A 13616-nucleotide genomic window follows, 5' to 3' on the forward strand; every position below is an offset into this window, starting at 1 on the left:
GTTTTGACTAAAATCGCATCGCAATCGGATCACACTAATGGAGAGTGCTGCCGTGGTTTCCATGGGTTTATGTCCCTTGCGAATTGCGGTCATGGTCAGGTCGCAAATCGCGGGGTAGTGGAGATAGGCCCTGACACATCTCGTCAATTACCTTTAATCATTAAGCATTTTTTATGTACATGCCTGTGATCTATGTGTGTTCTTTCTATTTTCGTCATACGACAATGATCATCTGTGCACGCACCACCATGTCCATACATGTCCCACCCAAGTTTTCATGTCTCAATTTTCCACCTTTCTTTGCCCTGCCAGATACCTTAAGGAGCCCATTCCCAGATGCCCTGCTACATGTATCACTAGAGCTACTGTTCCCCCACCTCTTTGTGAGGTGTATTTATGCAGTGGCATACAGGCGGGGGGTTTCTTCGCAGTGACTCTATCTGTCCACACAAATATGTTTTTATTGGTCCCCAATACATCTTTGGGATGCACATATTCTGTGTATAATTGGAACTGTAGCTTCCCTTGCCCTCTTGAGAGATATACTCTATTATGCAGGCTGGGCTCATGCATCAGCTTCACCATCAGCACAAAGATGTGTTACACTGCACAACTTGTGCTATATGGGAGCTGCTGCTTTCCCTGCTCATTTGTGTAGCTTTACTGAGGCACTGCTATGTGGGCAATGTATACATAGGGCTGCAGTTTGTACTCTGTTTACAAACAAATGGCAGAGCGCTGGTGTGATCAATCAGGAGGCTTGGACAGGCTGTTATGATAATAATAATAATAGTCAGAATATTTGTGTGGCCCTTTTCTCCTGTTGGACTCAAGGCGCTCAGGAGGCCACCCTGCAGTGTTGGGGGGTCTTGCCTTGAACTCCTTACTGAATAGGTATTTGACCTAGCCGGGGTTTGAACCCTGGTCTCCCATGTCAAAGGCAGAGCTCTTGACCAGTACTCTATCCAGCCAGTACTCTATCCTGCCCTCTTCACATTACACAGGGCTGTGAGTGTTTGGAGCGTTGCTATGGCAGCACTCAGTCCCTGCAAACCAATCAGTGAAACACTAGGCGGGACTCCCCTGCTGACATCACTTCCTCCACTATGATACAGCTACAGCATGGAGAGGAGGCTGTATAACTCCATGCTGTTTGCCTGGCCCTGATGTTTAGAGGGTTAAACCTGGGGATGGTTTCTTCTGCCTGAAACATGGATGAGACAGAACTTGATGTGGGTGGATGCACACACAGGTGAGGCTGATACAGCCATTAGTGCTTGTATATAAGAGCAAAGAGTAGCAGGCGCTCCAGCTCTGTCTTGGGCTATATTGCTGTGGGATTTCTTGTGGTGGGGGGATACTTTTTATGGTTTGTACACTGTGTGTTCTATTTCCTGACGAAGCTCTTGTTTTATAGAGTGAAACTAGTCCTAGTTGAATGACACTAGCACTGTAAATTGTATATATCACCCATTTCTACCCCAGCTCTATACCTTCTGTGAAGGCATTTGTTTCATGGCTATAATATTACTGTGTAGGAGCATACAGGTCTCTCTGTGATTGATGGCAGTCTCACACTTAGCCTCCATCACAGTTATGTTACCATACTCCTATTTTGCCATGTGCTTTTGCAATCACTTTTAACAGTACTTTGCCGTGGTGGGACTAGCTACACCCCAGTATCCTCTGACTGATTGCCAGCACTGGGGGGGATCAGCAAAGACCTCGCACCTCACAGCAACGTATTTTTATTTCTTTCGTGCATATATATGTGTATCAGTACTTAAGTGAGACTGACAGTTATGACACCTGTGTCAAGTCTCTCCTCATACTTGTATATATGTTTTTTGGAGACCTGTTGATCACTGGTTTACAAGACTACAATCCAGCTGATTGACCAGTGACTCCTCATGTCACTTATTTTGTACATATAGGTTAGGTCCTTGTTGGGACATAGTTTGTGAATAAATATTACCTGTACTCCCATTCGGTTTGTTTATTACTATTATCTATGGCAGCTCCACTAGTCTATTACCTGCAGTAAATTAATTTGTATTACTGTTTTACCTCAATAAACACGGTATGTAAAAAAACAAAAAACAAAAAAAACATCAAACCTTTGCCTTAGTTGTTCCCACCCATATGCAAACACAAGGGGGATTACAGCTTCCCAGAATCCCCCCTCAGACCAGGGCTGGTGCAGTGTCTGGGGACAGGCACACATTTAGACACCAGAATGTCTAAATGTCTAGGCATCCTGCAGCTCACAGCACTGCCCCCTTTCTTTCCCTGCTACAGTTGATTTTGGATGTAGCAACAGTGTGTTTACAGAGCATGGAGCAGCTCTGGAGAACTTAACAGTGTTAGGTACGAGCACAGCCCCGTGCCCAGCTGTTTGAATGCTTCACTTTCCCCTTCATTAGCAATGTCAGCTGTCCTCAAAATTATTGGTATCCAAACTGTTCCTGATTGATCCAATTGTTGGTCGGGAAATTGCATTATGTGTACAGAGCATGATGTCCTACTATATTATTATACTGTATTGTACGTGGCTGAGGGAGACCTTTCAGGAATCCCCCTCTTGAAAATCCTGGGTTTGCCCCTGCCCCCCCCCCCCCGACAATTTCTGTAGTGGACTGTCCTTCTATAATATTTCAGAACAGGCCCTTTCAGCTAAGGGCTCGTTTCCACTGTTGCGGTGCGGAATCGCCTGGATTCCACCGCTGATGAAATCGCATGCGGATGTGATTCCCCATGTGTTTTTTGCAGCGAATTCGCATGCGAATTCGCATAGGTGAGGGTATATGCGATTTTAACCATGTCACTGCCTGTGTGAATTTACATCGGTACCTATGCGAATTCGCGGCAAAAAACGCATGGGGAAAACGCATGCGATTTCCCTATTAAATACATTGCATGCGATTCGCATGCATTCAACTCTCAGGCGAATTCGTTGGCTCTTTTGTGCGTTTTTTCACCGCTCAAAAAAACGCACATTACCAACACAACAGTGGAAACAGGCCCATCCACTTGCATACCATGTGCGAATCCGCATGCGTTGGACGCATGCGGATTCGCGATAGTGGAAACGAGCCCTAAGACAGCTGCTGACTACTTTTGCATTATTGCCACAAATCTTCTTGTAGGAAGAGTGGTAAAGGAGAGGGAGTAGGGCAATCCCATGCTCCCTTGGAAATCCTACTACCTATTGCCACAGTATGTAAATATATTATACTTAACCACTTAAGGACTGCAGTCATAAAACCCCTTAACCTTCCTGGCGGTAACCCCGCCGATTGATTATCTCTGTAAATGGACAATTGTGTGTAAAAAAATCAAAAAATTGTCATTTACAGAGGTATTTCTCCCACCCAGCATGGGTATGTGTAAAAATACACCCCAAAACACATTATACTACTGCTCCTGAGTACGGCGATACCACATATGTGACACTTTTTTGCAGCCTAGGTGCGCTAAGGGGCCCAACGTCCTATTCACGGGTCATTTTGAGGCATTTGGTTTCTAGACTACTCACGGTTTAGGGCCCCTAAAATGCCAGGGCAGTATAGGAACCCCACAAGTGACCCCATTTTAGAAAGAACACACCCTAAGGTATTCCGTTAGGTGTATGGTGAGTTCATAGAAGATTTTATTTTTTGTCACAAGTTAGTGGAAAATGACACTTTGTGAAAAAAACAATAAAAATCAATTTCCGCTAACTTTTGACAAAAAAAAAAAAAATCTTCAATGAACTCGTCGTACACCTAACGGAATACCTTGGGGTGTCTTTTTTTTAATTTTGATGACAGGTGGTCTATGAGAGGGCGAATTTTGTGGAACCAGTCATAAGCAGGGTGGCCTCTTAGATGACAGGTTGTATTGGGCCTGATCTGATGGATAGGAGTGCTAGGGGGGTGATAGGAGGTGATTGATGGGTGTCTCAGGGGGTGATTAGAGGGGAAAATAGATGCAATCAATGCACTGGGGAGGTGATCGGAAGGGGTTCTGAGGGGGATCTGAGGGTTTGGCCGAGTGATCAGGAGCCCACACGGGGCAAATTTGGGCCTGATCTGATGGATAGGTGTGCTAGGGGGTGAAAGGTGGTGACAGGAGGTGATTGATGGGTGTCTTAAGGTGTGATTAGAGGGGTGAATAGATGCAAGCAATGCACTGGTGAGGTGAATAGGGCTGGGGTCTGAGAGCGTTCTGAGGGTGTGGACGGGTGATTGGGTGCCCTAGGGGCAGATAGGGGTCTGATCTGATGGGTAGCAGTGACAGGTGGGGACAGGGGGTGATTGATGGGTGATTGATGGGTAATTAGTGGGTGTTTAGAGGAGAGAACAGATGTAAACAATGCACTTGGGAGGTGATCTGACGTCGGGTCTGCAGGCGATCTGATGGTGTGGGTGGGTGATCAGATTGCCCGCAAGGGGCAGGTTAGGGGCTGATTGATGGGTGGCAGTGACAGGGGGTAATTGATGGGTGATTGACAGGTGATCAGTGGGTTATTACAGGGAAGAACAGATGTAAATAATGCACTGGCGAATTGATAAAGGGGGGGTCTGAGGGCAATCTGAGCATGTGGGTGGGTGATTGGGGCAGATTAGGGTCTGATCTGATGGGTAACAGTGACAGGTGGTGATGGCGGGTGATTGATGGGTAATTAGTGGGTGTTTAGAGGAGAGAACAGATGTGAACAGTGCACTTGGGAGGTGATCTGTTTGCGGGCGATCTGATAGTGTGGGTGGGTGATCAGATTGCCCGCAAGGGGCAGGTTAGGGGCTGATTGATGGGTGGCAGTGACAGGGGGTGATTGATGGGTGATTGACAGGTGATCAGTGGGTTATTACAGGGAAGAACAGATGTAAATACTGCACTGGCAAATTGATAAGGGGGTCTGAGGGCAATCTGAGCGTGTGGGCGGTTGATTGGATGCCCGAAAGGGGCAGATTAGGGTCTAATCTGATGGGTAATAGTGACAGGTGGTGATAGGGGGTGATTGATGGGTGATTGATGGGTAATTAGTGGGTGTTTAGAGGAGAGAACAGATGTAAACAATGCACTTGGGAGGTGATCTGACGGCGGGTTTGCAGGCGATCTGATGGTGTAGGTGGGTGATCAGATTGCCGGCAAGGGGCAGGTTAGGGGCTGATTGATGGGTGGCAGTGACAGGGGGTGACAGGGGGTGATTGATGGGTGATTGACAGGTGATCAGTGGATTATTACAGGGAAGAACAGATGTAAATAATGCACTGGCGAATTGATAAGGGGGGGGGGGGTCTGAGGGCAATCTGAGCATGTGGGCGGTTGATTGGGTGCCCGCAAGGGGCAGAGTAAGGTCTAATCTGATGGGTAACAGTGACAGGTGGTGATAGGGGGTGATTGATGGGTAATTTGTGGGTGTTTAGAGGAGAGACCAGATGTAAACAATGCACTTGGGAGGTGATCTGACGGCAGGTTTGTGGGCGATCTGATGGTGTGGGTGGGTGATCAGATTGCCCGCAAGGGGCAGGTTAGGGGCTGATTGATGGGTGGCAGTGACAGGGGGTGATTGATGGGTGATTGACAGGTAATCAGTGGGCTATTACAGGGGGATAGATGCATACAGTACACAGGGGGGAGTCTGGGGGGGGGGGGTCTGGGGAGAATCTGAGGGGTGGGGGGGGGGTGATCAGGAGCCCCCAGGGTGCAGTTGGGGACCTAATAAAAAAATAGCGTTGACAGATAGTGACAGGGAGTGATTAATTGGTGATTAGGGGAGTGATTGGGTGCAAACAGTGGTCTGGGGGGTGGGCGGGGGGGGGGGGGTCTGAGGGGTGCTGTGGCCGATCAGAGGGAAGGGGGGCAGGATCAGTGTGTTTGGGTGCAAACTAGGGTGGCTGCAGCCTGCCCTGGTGGTCCCTTGGACACTGGGACCACCAGGGCAGGAGGCAGCCTGTATAATACACTTTGTATACATTACAAAGTGTATTATACACTTTGTATGCGGCGATCATGGGGTTAACAACCCGCCGGCGCTTCTGAACGGCCGGCGGGTTGTCGTCGCGGGTGGGCGGAGCCTATTGCCGGCGGATGCATGCGCATCACTGCACCCCCGGCCCGGATGAGACCCAGGACCCGACGCCAATGTGCGTTACGTGGTCCTGGGCATGCCACTTTGCCGCCGCCAATATACAGTGGGCGGTCGACAAGTGGTTAATATAGTTATTTTTTTTTGTTTTCTTGGAATGTCCCTTCATTTTGTGTTTACAACAAAGACATTTTGCCCCACCTCTGCAGAGATTTTTGTGGATGCTTTGGATAGAAAGCCTAATGCTGGTCACACTTATAGATTTAACCCTTAGACTGCCACGGACATCTAAAGTCATTGTAGTACAAAACCTACATCTGCCTGCCGTAAACGTGTATAGGTGTAATTGTTTCTCCATGTTCCTGTCTAAAAGTGTTTAGTACAAGGTTTTGGCTCAGTGCCAAAGTGCAGAAGTATGCAATGTATGGAGCTTGACAATGGACAAATCAAATGCTTTCACTGCAAGATTTAATAAGTCCATTTCCAGTTTAGATTTTCATAATAATTTGCACAATTCGGTAGCGTACTAATTAATATCATTCTAAATATTTTCAAATTTATTTGCACCTTAATCACAATCCCTACTTGCTAATGTGGACTTTGGTACATGTACTGTGATATGAACACAAAGAGATGAGTGGCATGCCTTTCATTTCCTAGGTACATTTGTCTACTGTGGCGTTTTCTGAACAAAGATTTTTAGTGAAACAGTATTTATTGTACAAAATTAAATCAAATGTGAAAAACTGGGAAGAATGTAAAAAATGTGGGTCCCTTTGTAATCTTGCTTATTTGAATGCCAGATTACTCCAGACTCCACATCTGGAGTATGGGATACAGGATACAAGTACAAAGACGAGCAACTAAATTCATCTGTGGGATTGGAAGGTCTCATGTACTGAGAAAGGTTGGACAAATGGGGCATATTTTCATTTTTTCTTTCTCTGCCTGAAAGAGTTAAATATCAGGTATGTAAGTGGCCGACTCAGTCCTGACTCAGACAGGAGGTGAATACAGTGTGACCCTCACTGATAAGAAATTCCCCTTTTTACCTCTTTCTTGCTCTCAGAATCCATTTTCTGCTAGGAAAGTGTTTTATAGTTGGATTTTCTTATCAGTAAGGGTCACACTGTAGTCACTTCCTGTCTGAGTCAGGACTGAGTCAGCCACTTGCATACCTGATATTTATCTCTTTTAGGCAGAGAAAGAAAAAAAGGAACACAGCATAGTTATTTGTGGGCTAGGCACTTTACATACACGTCTATCTCATCATGTCACATGTCAGTTCGGGTATCCTTTAAAGTGAACCTGAGGGGAAAATAAACTGATCAGATAAACAATCCCCGCATCCATGTATCTATTTCTCTCCTCCCCCCGTCATCGCGGGTGGCCGGGTGTACTGTCACTCACCCTTTCTCTCGCTTCCGCCGATCACCCGCTCTGCTCTTCTCTGTTCACTGTACTGCGATACGGCATGCTGGATGACGTCATGCCGTGTCGCAGTACAGTGAACAGAGAAGAGCAGAGTAGGTGATCGGCGGGGGCGAGAGGAAGGGTGAGTGACAGCGCACCCGGCCACCCTCTATGACAAAGGAGGGGGGGAGAAATAGATACATGGATGCGGGGACACTTGGGGAGATTTGGGGAAAGGGGGGAGAATCACTTGGGGGAGAATCACCGGGAGGGGGGGGACCCGGGGGAGTATGATAGACCATAGAGAGAGGGAGAGACAGATAAATACATGCAGGGACAGATGGGGAGATGCACGGGGAGGGGGGGGGGATTCACTCGGAGGGGGGGGGGGTGAATCATTGAAGGGGGCTTTATGCTGCATCTCATATAGTTAGCTTAGCTATACGGGTCAGGTATAGCTAGCTGTAATGATCTGCTCTGCTGTCTGCACAGGCAGGCAGCTTTTTGACCATTTTTCAGGTCTGCATGCTGCAGGTCCCTGGAAAGGAGAACTGTTTTCACTCTGCAAGTTTCAGACTTGCTGTTCTGGTGAGGGATTTGCATTCACTCATCTGGTTATTGATAGCTCTGCCTCTTTTGAAGGCTTGCAGTATAAATGCCATTTCCTCCCAGAATTCCCTGCTGGTCATAAAGGTTTGGTTCTGCTGGACTTACCTTGAGTATCAGCCCCTCTGCTGATTGATTGCTAATATTGTTTTAGAGTAGTTATCCTTGGGAGTGCAGTCAGCTTGTTAATTATCTGTATGGCCTGGTTCTGTCTTGTCTTATCTGTTGCGATTGCACTTTCTCCAACGACGGCTGATAGTGAACCGCTCTGTCTGTTTGGATCGCATTCGCCCTAGCGGTAGAGGCGGTGGATCCTTCTGACCTATGTTCCTGGAGTGTGGGCCTGAGCTTTTGTCTGGTGTGAATGCTTGCTGTTGTCTGGTGTTAGGCAACCGATTAGCAAAGCGTTCTCGCCATCTTTTTGTTCGGTGTTTAATACTTAGGGTTGGTATGCTTTGTCGCTGTTGCGCTTAACGTGCGGTGACTGTGCCTTGAACGCGCTTTGTCGCTATTGCGCTTAACGGGAGGTGACGGCGTTTAGCTAGTCCTGTCAGTTCCTTCGTGTTGGATTGCAGTTTGCTAATTGGTTCTGTCTTTATTCATTCTATGTTCTCTCTTTACTCCGTCTTGTGTCTCTGCTAGCAATTGCCATTCTTGCGATTGCTTTCTCACTTTAGTCTTCACTGTTGTATGTCAACCGTCGCTGGGTGGCGACTAGATTGGTGGACATACATACATTCTGTCTCTGTGCTCACTCTCTCTCGAGAGGCTATCTTGCCCTGTATCGCTTCACTTCGTACAATTTCCATCTGGCATCTGTGGTTGTACAGAGACCAAGTTCCTCTGTACTCCACAGCTCCATCTGCCGGTTGGAATTCCTCTGTACAGGTGCATTTGCACCAAAGCTGGGTTCCCTTATCCAAACGCTTGTGGAGGGTTTCCGCATTGTCGGCGCACATGTTGTGCGCTGACCACGGAGATAATTCCACAATCGTTACACTAGCTAACTTATTCGGGGGGGGGGGGGGGGTTGGGGATCGGCCATTAAATAAAAAAAAGACACGCACACCAAGCCAATTAAATGCTCATAAAAGTGTATTCAAAAATCTTAAAGTCATCTAGTAATATAACATACAATGCTCTGAACCTACAGCACCAGTGTGGATAATATATACAGAATAGTACACAGATATAAATTATGAAACATCAGTGAATGCATGATAACTGGAAGGGCACTATGCATGCAGTATAGATTCATGTGGACAAAGTCCCATAGATATGCACTCAGTTAAGGCAGTCCATATATAAGTGCACAAACCAGCAGCAGTCCATAAGAGAACCCAGTTCCCTATAGCAAATAGCTAAAACGGATGTGCAAAGTTGCAGATAGGCAATACAAAGTTTACAATAAGCAGAGAGAGATGAGGTGCTGGCACTCCCAACTTTTTACCCAGACGTCGGTGTTTCGGAATTATTCCTTTTTCAGTGGGTATAGAGCAGATGAGGCGACTGTAGCAATACGAGTGAGAGGCACCGTCCTGACATCTGATCGAGAGAGAGGGGCGGGAACAAATCGTCACACCGAGGCTGGCCTAATGACGTGATGACATCAGGCGGATTGGCCACTCCATATCTCTCAAGAGGGAGGGGAAAGGAGGTAGTAGGAGGAAGGGATGGAGGCTGGGGGTGGTGGGGAAGGGGAGAGAGAGATGGGGGGAGGTGATCGGCCATAGCTGCAGAGAGAGAGGTAAGCTAAATAGCCACATTGCAATTTTCCCTCCGACCATCTATTTTTTTTGAGCCCCAAGCGGTCGTTTCCGCGATATTGCGATGTGGGTACAGGTGCACGACCGCGTAACATCCCTTAGCATCGCGTCGCAATAATGACTGTCACGGCAGATCAGATTGCTAGGATCCCCGACGATTCCCGCACAAAGTATAGCAATCACTTGAAGTCTTGGTGTAGCGTCGCGTGACGTTGTGTGCACCCGCCGTCAGGAAGAGGCGTCACAGGACCCGTCGGGTGGCGAGTACGCAGCTTTAGGGCCCATTTCCACTAAGAAGTGATGAGAGTGTGCATGCGGCTACCTAGCCGCATCGCTTCCGCTGGTGTCTGTGTCATTTCCGCATCTCCTGATGTGGAAGTGTATGGAGGGAACGGCGGGCAGATGCGGCCATGCGAGAATCTGCAGCATGCAGCAATCTCAGATTGCTCTGCACGCAGTGGAAACTGTTCCATTGCCATACATTGGTTTCAGGAAACTGTGGTGCGATGCGGCTATGCCCCCCACCCCCCAGTGCATTTATACACTGGGGGGTGGGGGGAAGTGGCGGATGTGGCAGACTCAGGCCAATTCCCAAGAGATTTCATGCCGAAAACTGGAATCGGCCTGCGGTGTATAGGCAGCCGACAGATCTCTCTCTAATCAGATTCGATCAGAGAGAGATTTGTCTCTTGGTCGAATCTGCCCATCATTGTAGATGTAAGACCACTTTTACATTTGTATTAGTGCAGGTTGAGCAGCTGCAGCTCAGAAGTGTAAATGATCAGAGATTTTGGGGAGATTTTGCGGACTATTATACTCAAAATGTTTACTAGACCCTTGCTTGACACATTTTGGTAAGTTACATGAAAAAACGTTATGAAAATTAAAGCGGACCCAAACCAAACATTTTTTAAATTCAAAATATTTAGATGCACCACTCTGACACATACAAAGATAAATAAACACTCCTTCAAGCCTATGAGCATTTCAGTGCATGCTTTTCACCCTTCTCTTTCCATAACTAGGGTTATACAGGTGGCAGCCATCAATTCCTCCTTTGCCAGACACCACCTACTCCACCAGTTTGCCGGATTCTGTCCGGCAATATGAAAGGAAGGGAGGAGTTCCTCCAATAAATGTAAAATATTTTATATTTGTCATTATGCAGCTGAAAAAAGGCTGCTATTTATTATTATAATTTAGAAAATACATTTTATTTCTGAAATCTTGTATTTTTAATCTGGGTCCACTTTAATTGGATCACTTTTTGCACAGAAATCCATCAGAAACTGAACGCCAGGGAGGTTAAAAATTAACTCTTTCAGGCAGCAAAATACAAGTAAAACACCCTGGTTATTTATATGTTTAGTACTGTACATACACATGTTTATCTCATCATGTCAAGTCGCCTCGGGTACACTTTAAAAATTAATTGGCCCAAGCCTTGTAAGGGTTTTTTTTTTGCCTTCTCCCGGATCAACTGGGATATGTGAGGGTGCTGAGAGAAAGTTGCCCTATGTTTATTTTCTTTATTTTTTTATATTATTCTGGTTTAACTTGGACAGATATCTTTTTTTCAATCAAACTTTCTAAAGGTATTCCCCGACTTATGAACTTATGAACTCCCGACATCCGAACGACCCGCCAATACAAATGCCTGCCAATCTGTCACAACAATGTCACAAAGTCAGGGACTACATTTTCCTGTTCCCTTAGCCCTGTACCTTTAGCAGAATCGATGCAACAAAAGCTGAAGTGTGCCTCACCTGGTCCATAGGTGCCCAAGGCAATCAGTGGCGTGCTCTCTCCCTCACTGTTAACCTAATGCCAGCTTTTCTTGTATTGCGGAAATTACGAGATCAGGAGAAGTCGCCACTAGGGGGGACAGTGAAGGGAGAAAGGACATTGCTGATCACTGCGGGCGCCCATGGACAAGGTGAGACATGCTGCGGTTTCTGCTGCACCTACTCTGCAAAAGAAATACAAGGTGGCTCAGTGGTGGCATAAGGTGGCACAAGAAGGATATAAGATGACACAATGAAGACATAAGGTGGCAAAAGGAGGATATAAGGTGGCGCAATGGAGACATAAGGTGACGCAAGGCGGAAATAAGGTGGCACAATGGAGACCTGAGGAGGCACAAGGGAAACTGAGAGGGACAGAGATGACACAAAGGAGGACACAGGAGGTACAGGGACAGAGAGGGCAAAGTGTTCTGACTTCAGAATGAATTTAGGTTAAGAACAAACCTACAGTCCCTATGTTGTTTGTTAACCGGAGGCTATTTCTATGTAACTATATTTAAGGTGAAGTGCATTAGGAGATTGGCATTATGGATGCGTAGCCAACAAATTTGCAGATTCCACACTTTTTGATTCTGTAACACAAAAAAAATTAAGGCAGTTAAAGGGGAACTTCAGCCTAAACAAACATGCTGTCATCAAGTTACATTAGTTATGTTAATTAGAATAAATAGGTGATATAATCTCTTACCCACCCTGTTTTAAAAGAACAGGCAAATGTTTGTGATTCATGGGGGCTGCCATCTTTTGTCATGGGGGCAGCCATCTTTTTGGTTGAAAGGAGGTGACAAGGAGCAGGAGACACAGCTCCAACTATCCTGTGTCCTGATCACCCCTCCCAGCTGCGCGTCCTAGGCTTCAAATGTCAAATTAAAAATGTAGAAAAAAAAATTGCACCAAAACAGCAGAACGAGAACAACAAACCTAGAAATCCCATCATGCTTTGCACAGCATCAGGGGAAAAAAGCCCGGGCAGTTTTCTTCTGTGCAGCTAAAAATGAGACTTGTATAAGAGAAACAAAGTTCGGATGCTGTGAAACTGTTAAAGAAACACAAAGCCTTTTCAGTGATGCTGAGTCGATTTTTAGTCCGGAGGTTCACTTTAAGCGTGAAAAGTCAGTGATGTTGCCAAGCATGGTATGCTCATTCTGTCAATTAGTGATCGCTTCCATGCCACAGTTACATTTTTTATTTTTCCTAAAACATAATTGCATTGAGCTGAATATGCACTGACACCTTCTCATTTAATTAAAATATCACTGTCGTGATGTAACACATAAATTAAACAAGAAGTAATGCTAACTTTTTAAGAATTGTTTTCATTTAACAATGAAAATTGTGACTGTAGAAAGTATGGCATTGCATATTTTTCATTGAATTCCCACTGAATAGAGCAAGATTAAAAAAAAACTTGTGCTTCAATGAAAAAGTACTAAATAAAGAAAATATTATAGAATAATTAATTGCTGGAAATCTATACAGCTCACAAGCATATTAAAACCAGAAAGTAGAAATAAAGTACCAAAACTGTAAGAATTCCTGGATATTTCTGTGCATAATATCACAGTAAAGTATACATTTTCTTCATTCTTAACTTAAAGGGACTCCAAGCAGTGCAGATACTATGGAAAGATGCATACCATTTTGAAGCTCTCTTTCTCCTCTTTCCAACGATATATAAACCGCTGCCCTACGCCTTTTAGTTCTTGCGATTTTCACGATCGAAATTGCGGCGGCCGCAATTTCGATCACGAAAATTGCGAAAACTAAAAGGCGTAGGGCGGCGGTTTATATATCGTTGGAAAGAGGAGAAAGAGAGCTTCAAAATGGTATGCATCTTTCCATAGTTTCTGCACTGCTCGGAGTCCCTTTAAGCTATTAAATTCTTTTCAGTGTTGGCTAATTAGAATAATTGTTCGGATTTTTATAGGAGTTACCTGCAAGCTGTCTATTCCACAT

The 13616-nt window shown here is 45.7% G+C and overlaps 1 long non-coding RNA gene across 2 annotated transcripts in view; it reads left to right on the forward strand.

Moving 5' to 3' along the window:
- The first annotated feature begins 1100 nt into the window (after positions 1-1100).
- LOC137534088 (uncharacterized) overlaps positions 1101-13616 on the forward strand; it is a 202793-nt gene continuing 190277 nt past the window's right edge. For both annotated transcript variants that reach the window (XR_011024306.1, XR_011024305.1), the window contains exon 1: positions 1101-1252. This is a non-coding gene — a long non-coding RNA (uncharacterized lncRNA). The remainder of the gene's footprint in view (positions 1253-13616) is intronic.

The sequence above is a fragment of the Hyperolius riggenbachi genome, chromosome 10, assembly GCF_040937935.1.
Source record: "Hyperolius riggenbachi isolate aHypRig1 chromosome 10, aHypRig1.pri, whole genome shotgun sequence".
NCBI lineage: Eukaryota > Metazoa > Chordata > Amphibia > Anura > Hyperoliidae > Hyperolius > Hyperolius riggenbachi.